At 39.8% G+C, this 6,440-nt stretch overlaps 1 long non-coding RNA gene across 1 annotated transcript; it reads left to right on the top strand.

Moving 5' to 3' along the window:
* The first annotated feature begins 5,143 nt into the window (after positions 1 to 5,143).
* Positions 5,144 to 5,676, top strand: LOC149259004 (uncharacterized). Its single transcript, XR_016246674.1, has 2 exons — positions 5,144 to 5,299; positions 5,469 to 5,676. It is a non-coding gene; the product is annotated as an uncharacterized LOC149259004 (long non-coding RNA).
* Positions 5,677 to 6,440: the final 764 nt, after the last annotated feature.

Here is a 6,440-nt window from a genome sequence, read left to right as displayed (position 1 = left end):
GATCAGTTACCACAGATTCCTTTTGGCAAGACAGCTGCAGAAATCTAGCAACATTTGAAGGAACTGCACGAGACATCTAACAAGAGCAAAGCTTTCTTTTGAAAGAATTAGTTGTTCTCCATCATAATGGACGAACATATGTCGTTACAGGAACATCTTAACAAGATTAAAGATATTCGAGATCAGCTCGAAGCCATTGGTCGAACCATGGAGGAAGAAGATATGGTAGTCATCACTCTGAAAAGTCTACCGAAACCTTATGAGCACTTCATAAAAACACTCAACATTACCTCCACTAATGTTGATCTGAAGTTTCAGGAGTTATGCACCAAACTCATGCAGCAGGATCATTGGAAACCGCAGTTTGGTAGTGGTGCTTCATCATCCTCCTCAGAAAATGCTTTTGCTGCCAAATATCAGTCCTCTCCGTCCTTTCAGCAAAAAGGTTCTTCTCAGCCTTCTGATCCTGCTAGGAAGAAAAATGTGCGATGTAATTACTGTCACAAGTTTGGCCACATGAAGAAAGATTTCCAACAGAGGATTGCTTCTGAACAGAAGAAACAGGGAGGGTCTCATCAGATAGCAAATGTTGCAAAACATTCTGAGCAGACGGAATCTGCCTTTTATGCCTTTATGGCTAAGAAGTCCTCAGATCATGCCTGTCTTCTACCTGGTACATTGACTCTGGTGCATCACGTCATTTCTCTCATAGGCATGACTGGTTTATTAACTTCTCATCTTTCAGTGATTCTGTGGTATTCGGTGGAGGTGAGGAGTACACAGTGGTTGGCAGAGGTACAGTTCAGATCCAGTCTGGTAGGCACACACTCATCTTCCTGAATGTGTACTATGTTCCTAGTATGGAAATTAATCTGTTGTCTGTCAGCCAGATTATGAGGAACTCTCCCCAGCTCGATGTAGTGTTCAGTGCACACAAATGCTCCATTATTGACAGGGAAACTCGTCTTACAGTTGCTGTTGGCCTAGAAGACCATGGCCTATACAGGCTTCTTGACACTAGTGATTCTCCAGAAGTGGCTCTAGGAGCACGTGTTTCTCCCATCAGCACTCTGTGGCATCAAAGATATGGGCATCTAAACATTTAGTATCTCTCTCAGCTATCTCGATAAGGACTTGTGTCAGGGTTACCTGATATTCAGACTCAACAGTTGGGAGTGTGTGTCGCCTGTCAAGCTGGCAAGCAACATCGGTCTTTATTCAAGGATGGAGAATCTTGGCGCGCATCTAAGGTACTCCAGTTAATTCATGCTGATATTTGTGGTCCTATGAATACATCTTCTATTACTGGTTGCAAATATTTTTTGCTTATTGTAGATGATTTCAGTAGAAAGATGTGGATGTACTTTCTAAAAAATAAATCTAATGTATTTAATATCTTTTAGAAGTTGAAGTCCTTAGTTGAAAAAAAGTCTCGCTGTAATATCATAACTCTTAGGACAGATAATGGGGGGGAATTTTGTTCTTCTGCTTTCTCCAACTTCTGTGATAGCCATGGCATCAAACGCCAGTTAACTACACCCTACACTCCTCAGCAGAATAGTGTTGTCGAACATCGCAACCGTACGGTTGTTGAAATGGCTCATTCCATGTTACAACACAGGAGTGTTCTGAACAAATTTTGGGCTGAAGCAGTGTTTACTGTTGTTTATCTTCTTAACTGATCACCTACTCAGGTTGTTAAGGGGAAGACTCCAGAAGAGGTTTGGTCTGGTCATAAGCCTCAGATCAGTCACCTCAAAGTGTTTGGCTCGATTGCATATGTTTGGATTCCAGCTGCCAAGCGATCTAAATTGGATTCCAAAAGCCAGAAACTCATGATGACAAGGTACAATGACCACCACAAGGCCTATAGGCTGATAGATATAAACACTGGTCATCTTAGCTTCAGTCGGGACATAGTGTTTGATGAAGACAGAGGATTCTTTCAGTCTCCTACTTCTAAGTAGTGTTCTGAGAATCAGCCTCACAGTGTTCTTCTTCCGTTAGGTCCACCTAATGGGAGGGATGATGCAACATCAGTATTTGATGATGCACTACCTAAGCTTCCTCCAGAAAATAATCCTCTTCTTGCTGCTCTTGTTGTTCCTGAGCCTCCTTCATCCACTCCTGATATTGGTTCTTCTACTCTCCAGCCTAAATGGCGGGCTAAAACTATTGGTGATCTCCGGATAATGAGCTCCTTGAAGGTAGAACTTCCCGAAATAAGAGCAAACACCAGCCTACAGTAAATTTTGCTCTTATGGCTAACTTACACAGTGTTTTTGAGCCTCAAACCTATTCAAAGGCTAAGGGTATACCTAAGTGGGAACAGGCTATGGAAGCAGAATTCCAGAGTCTTCAGAAGAATCACACTTGGACCCTTTCTAATCTTCCTAAAGGGAAGAAGCCCATTAGCTGCAAATGTGTATATAAAGTAAAATACAAAGCTGACGGGACCCTCGACAAGCATAAGGCTTGCCTTGTTGCTCGAGGATTCTCACAGAAGGAAGGCATAGACTATGAGGAGACCTTTGCTCCTACAGCCAAGATGAGTACCATACGGCTTGTCCTTGCCTTAGCAGCACAATTCAGTTGGAAAGTCCATCAAATGGATGTAAAGAGTGCTTTTCTGAATGGTGACTTACAGGAAGAAGTCTACATGACGCAACGTCTAGGATTCAAGGTTGTCGGTCAAGACTAGAAAGTTTGTAGATTAGTCAAAGCACTCTATGGTCTGAAACAAGCCCCTCGGGCTTGGTACATGAAAATTGATAAGTACCTAACAGATCATGGTTTTCAGCGAAGTCCATATGATTCAAACTTGTATATCAAACATACTGGTGATGTTTGTGGTTGTCTATGTGGATGATCTTATCATCACTGGTAGTTCAACACATTTGATCCATGGGATCAAACAAGATTTGTGCAGCACTTTTGATATGACAGATTTGGGACTTCTTCATCACTATTTGGGGGTTGAAGTTTGGCAGATTGAGCACAACATCTTTCTCTCTCAGTCCAAGTATGCCAGAAATCTTGTGGACAGGTTTAGAATGTAGGATTGCAAACCTGCCACGACTCCTATGGAACCAGGGCTCAAACTTTCAGCTCAGTCATCCTCACCACTTGTGGATGAAACTTTATTCAGGCAATTAGTGGGCAGCCTCATCTACCTTACTGCCACTAGACCTGATATCAGTTTTGCAGTGAGCTACATTTCACGCTTCATGTCAGCTCCTAAGGCTGATCATTGGATAGCAGCGAAGCATGTGCTGCGTTATGTGAGTGTCACTCCTGATTATGGACTTCTGTACACTCGGATTTCAGATCCTACACTCAGTGGTTACACAGATTCAGATTGGGCTGGTTCAGTTGATGACCGTAAATCTACATCTAGGTATGTGTTTAGTCTGGGATCCGGCGCTGTCACATGGGCTAGTAAGAAGCAGTAGGCAGTGGCTCTCTCCTCGACAGAAGCAGAATATCGGGGAGCAGTTAAGGCATCTTGCGAGGCAGTTTGGCTCTGACGTATGCTTGCGGACATGCATGTTTCCCAAGCGAGTCCTACTCCCTTGTTCTGTGATAATCAAGGAGTGTTCAAACTCGCCAAGAATCCAGTCTTCCATGAATGAACAAAGCATGTGGAAACTCATTGTCACTACATTCGCCAGCTTGTTGAAGATGGATCCATTCAGTTGCTATATGTTCCCACAACGGAGCAGCCAACAAAGATCTTCACCAAGCCTCTTGGTCTTGATAAGTTTGTAAAATTCAGAGGGTCTATAGGTGTTGTAAATAGATTGAGCATTAAGGAGGGTATTAGAATAATGCTATTTTAGTGTTTACTGCTCATCTATGATTGTAATTAGCAGGTTCTTGTTAAAAACTTGTTGTTTCTATATTCTTAGTAGAAACTTGTTGTTTCTACTTTCTTAGTAGAAACTTGCTGTGTCTGTAAATACAGTTGTACTATTTATTGAGCTTCACTGCTCATTGAAAATAAATTCAATTCATTCATTGATTACTTCTAAGGCTCTCTGGATGCTTTATTGACCATTGTGTGCCAGCGTCCAGGGAATAAAATGTCCAGTTCTGTGCCAACGTCAGGGAATCAAAAAACCCTAGATCAATGCGAGCTTCATCCTTGATATTTCGGACCTTTCCTCCGACAGACCTATGTGAACCAAGACAATAAGAGAAAAGAAGATAGCTTGATCAATGTGTCCAAATGAGCTTGAGGTCTCTTCTATTTATAGGCTTTCATGAGGGTCCATTTGGGGTTGAGGCTAACCTGTCTAATTTGACATGTGCTTAGGGCCAACCTAACTCAATATAAATGAGTGAATAAATAAATTCAAAAACCAACTTTCGCTTGTCCAAATAAGGTGATCTTTAGGTCGATTTTGGTCCTCTCAAAAAAAGAAATCTAATGCAATCATCATCTTAGTCATTTGAGTTGTCCAAGGTGGAATTTGACCACAGTTGCAAAAATTAGCATTCCATCTCAACAAGGAAGAATTCCACCTGCCAATATTTGTCTATCGATCAATATGCCATTCCACTTGCTGGTTTATATAACCTTAACGCATTGTTCCATTCTTAAATAACTGTAATTTTAAGAATCAATATAAACATTTCAAGCATACCCAACATGAACCGATGTTGTGTAGAAATTCACTAGATGTTTCTTCACATTAGGGAAAACTGTTGATAATTTTAAGAATCAATATAAACATTTCAAGCATACCCAACATGAACCGATGTTGTGTAGAAATTCACTAGATGTTTCTTCACATTAGGGAAAACTGTTGACGGAGTATTAAGATCAAATAGGGCATCTGTTTGTCTGGAATTTGACCAAACAATCAATGACACTAACCAAGTTAACCACTGCTTGCTTGAGAAAGGAAGGTGAGTGGAACGTTAGGCATGCGGTGCACTCATTGCCTGGCTACTGACACCTCTCATATGAATCTCTTTTTTCTTCAATAATATTATTAAATCGACTGCACGTCATTCCAAGCTGTAACAAACTTTCAAACGCTACATATTTATAGTCAAATGAGGAAATACCAGAAATGCATTTCTAAGTCTATATATACACGGCTGCCTCGTTATGTCTATCACGAATACATAGTATTAATTCTTCACCAGAGACGTTTGTTTCGTGTGGTGAAAATTAGAAGAGAATAGTTGTCATCTGGTGTTGGTGAAAAATGGAACCTGGAGGCCCTGGTGGTTGGGGTCCTCCCCCTGGACCTCCCGGAGATGGAGGCTTCTTCGGTTGCATTCAACAATGGTATTAATCACAACTGCTGCACTTGCTTCAACCTTTTCCCTGCACTGATTATTCATGTTTTTGATATTTTCATATCTCAATGGATCTAGTATTCGTTATAAGGGTTTTTATGGAGCAATTCAGTACTTTATTTTCATGATGCGTATTATGTGAGTGTATGATATTGCAGTCTATACATGCTGTGCTGCTGCTGCCTGCTGCAAGAGTGTTTAGGATTTTGTTGCCCACCCTTTGGAGACGGGCCGCCGCCGCCGCCATATTGAGGATAATTCATTAATGCGATGGCCTGCACCCTCGAAACCATTTCTTAAATTATGTTGATCAAAATCATTTATGTAATGCGGTGGGCTGCAGCTTCGACTCTATTTCTTAATAAAATTTTGATCAAGGTCATTATATACTGTGATGTTCTGTAGCTTCGAATTTATTTCTAAATAAAAATTGATCAAAATCATCCTTTCATAGATTGGATCACAGGACTTATGGGTTTAAACCTCCACAAATAACCTTCAAAATCATTTAATACAATCATTATTTCAGAGAGAAATCTTCATATGGCCGAAGTCTACAGAGATTTTTTTACAATCAATATGGCCGAAGCCAGCAGAATACAAATCGCCAAGCGAGGAGCCCCCGCAGGACTCGAACACGGCTGGGGATGCGAAAGCCAACCGCCCCAACCGTCATATCATGCACGTCATGTGCAAATACAATCATTATTTCATAGATTGGATCATATAATAAAATCATCATCAAAATCATTATTTCATAAATGGGATCATATAATAAAATCATCATCAAAATCATTTAATAAAATCATTATTTCATAGATTGGATCATAAGATTTATGGATCCAAACCTTTACAAGTAACTTTCAAAATCATTTAATAAAATCATCCTATCATAAATTGGACCACAAGATTTATGGGTCTAAACCTCCCTTTAAACCATAACCTCAAAATTCATTATGTCATAATATTATCCATAGATTAGCAAATATAAATGATACTGACTTATTCCATTTAGAAATTACATGCTCATATCATATCAGTTACGAAGACATATAATGTCAAATAACAAAATAAATATATTTAACTTTTATTTTAATTTTAATTTTAATAATAATAATAATAATAATAAT

The sequence above is a fragment of the Pinus tabuliformis genome, chromosome 6 (genome assembly GCF_031772625.1).
Source record: "Pinus tabuliformis cultivar Carrire ecotype Pingquan chromosome 6, CPIR1, whole genome shotgun sequence".
Taxonomy (NCBI): Eukaryota; Viridiplantae; Streptophyta; class Pinopsida; order Pinales; family Pinaceae; genus Pinus; species Pinus tabuliformis.
Note: the sequence above shows the minus strand (reverse complement) of the source record. Positions and strands in the feature narration are given on the sequence as shown.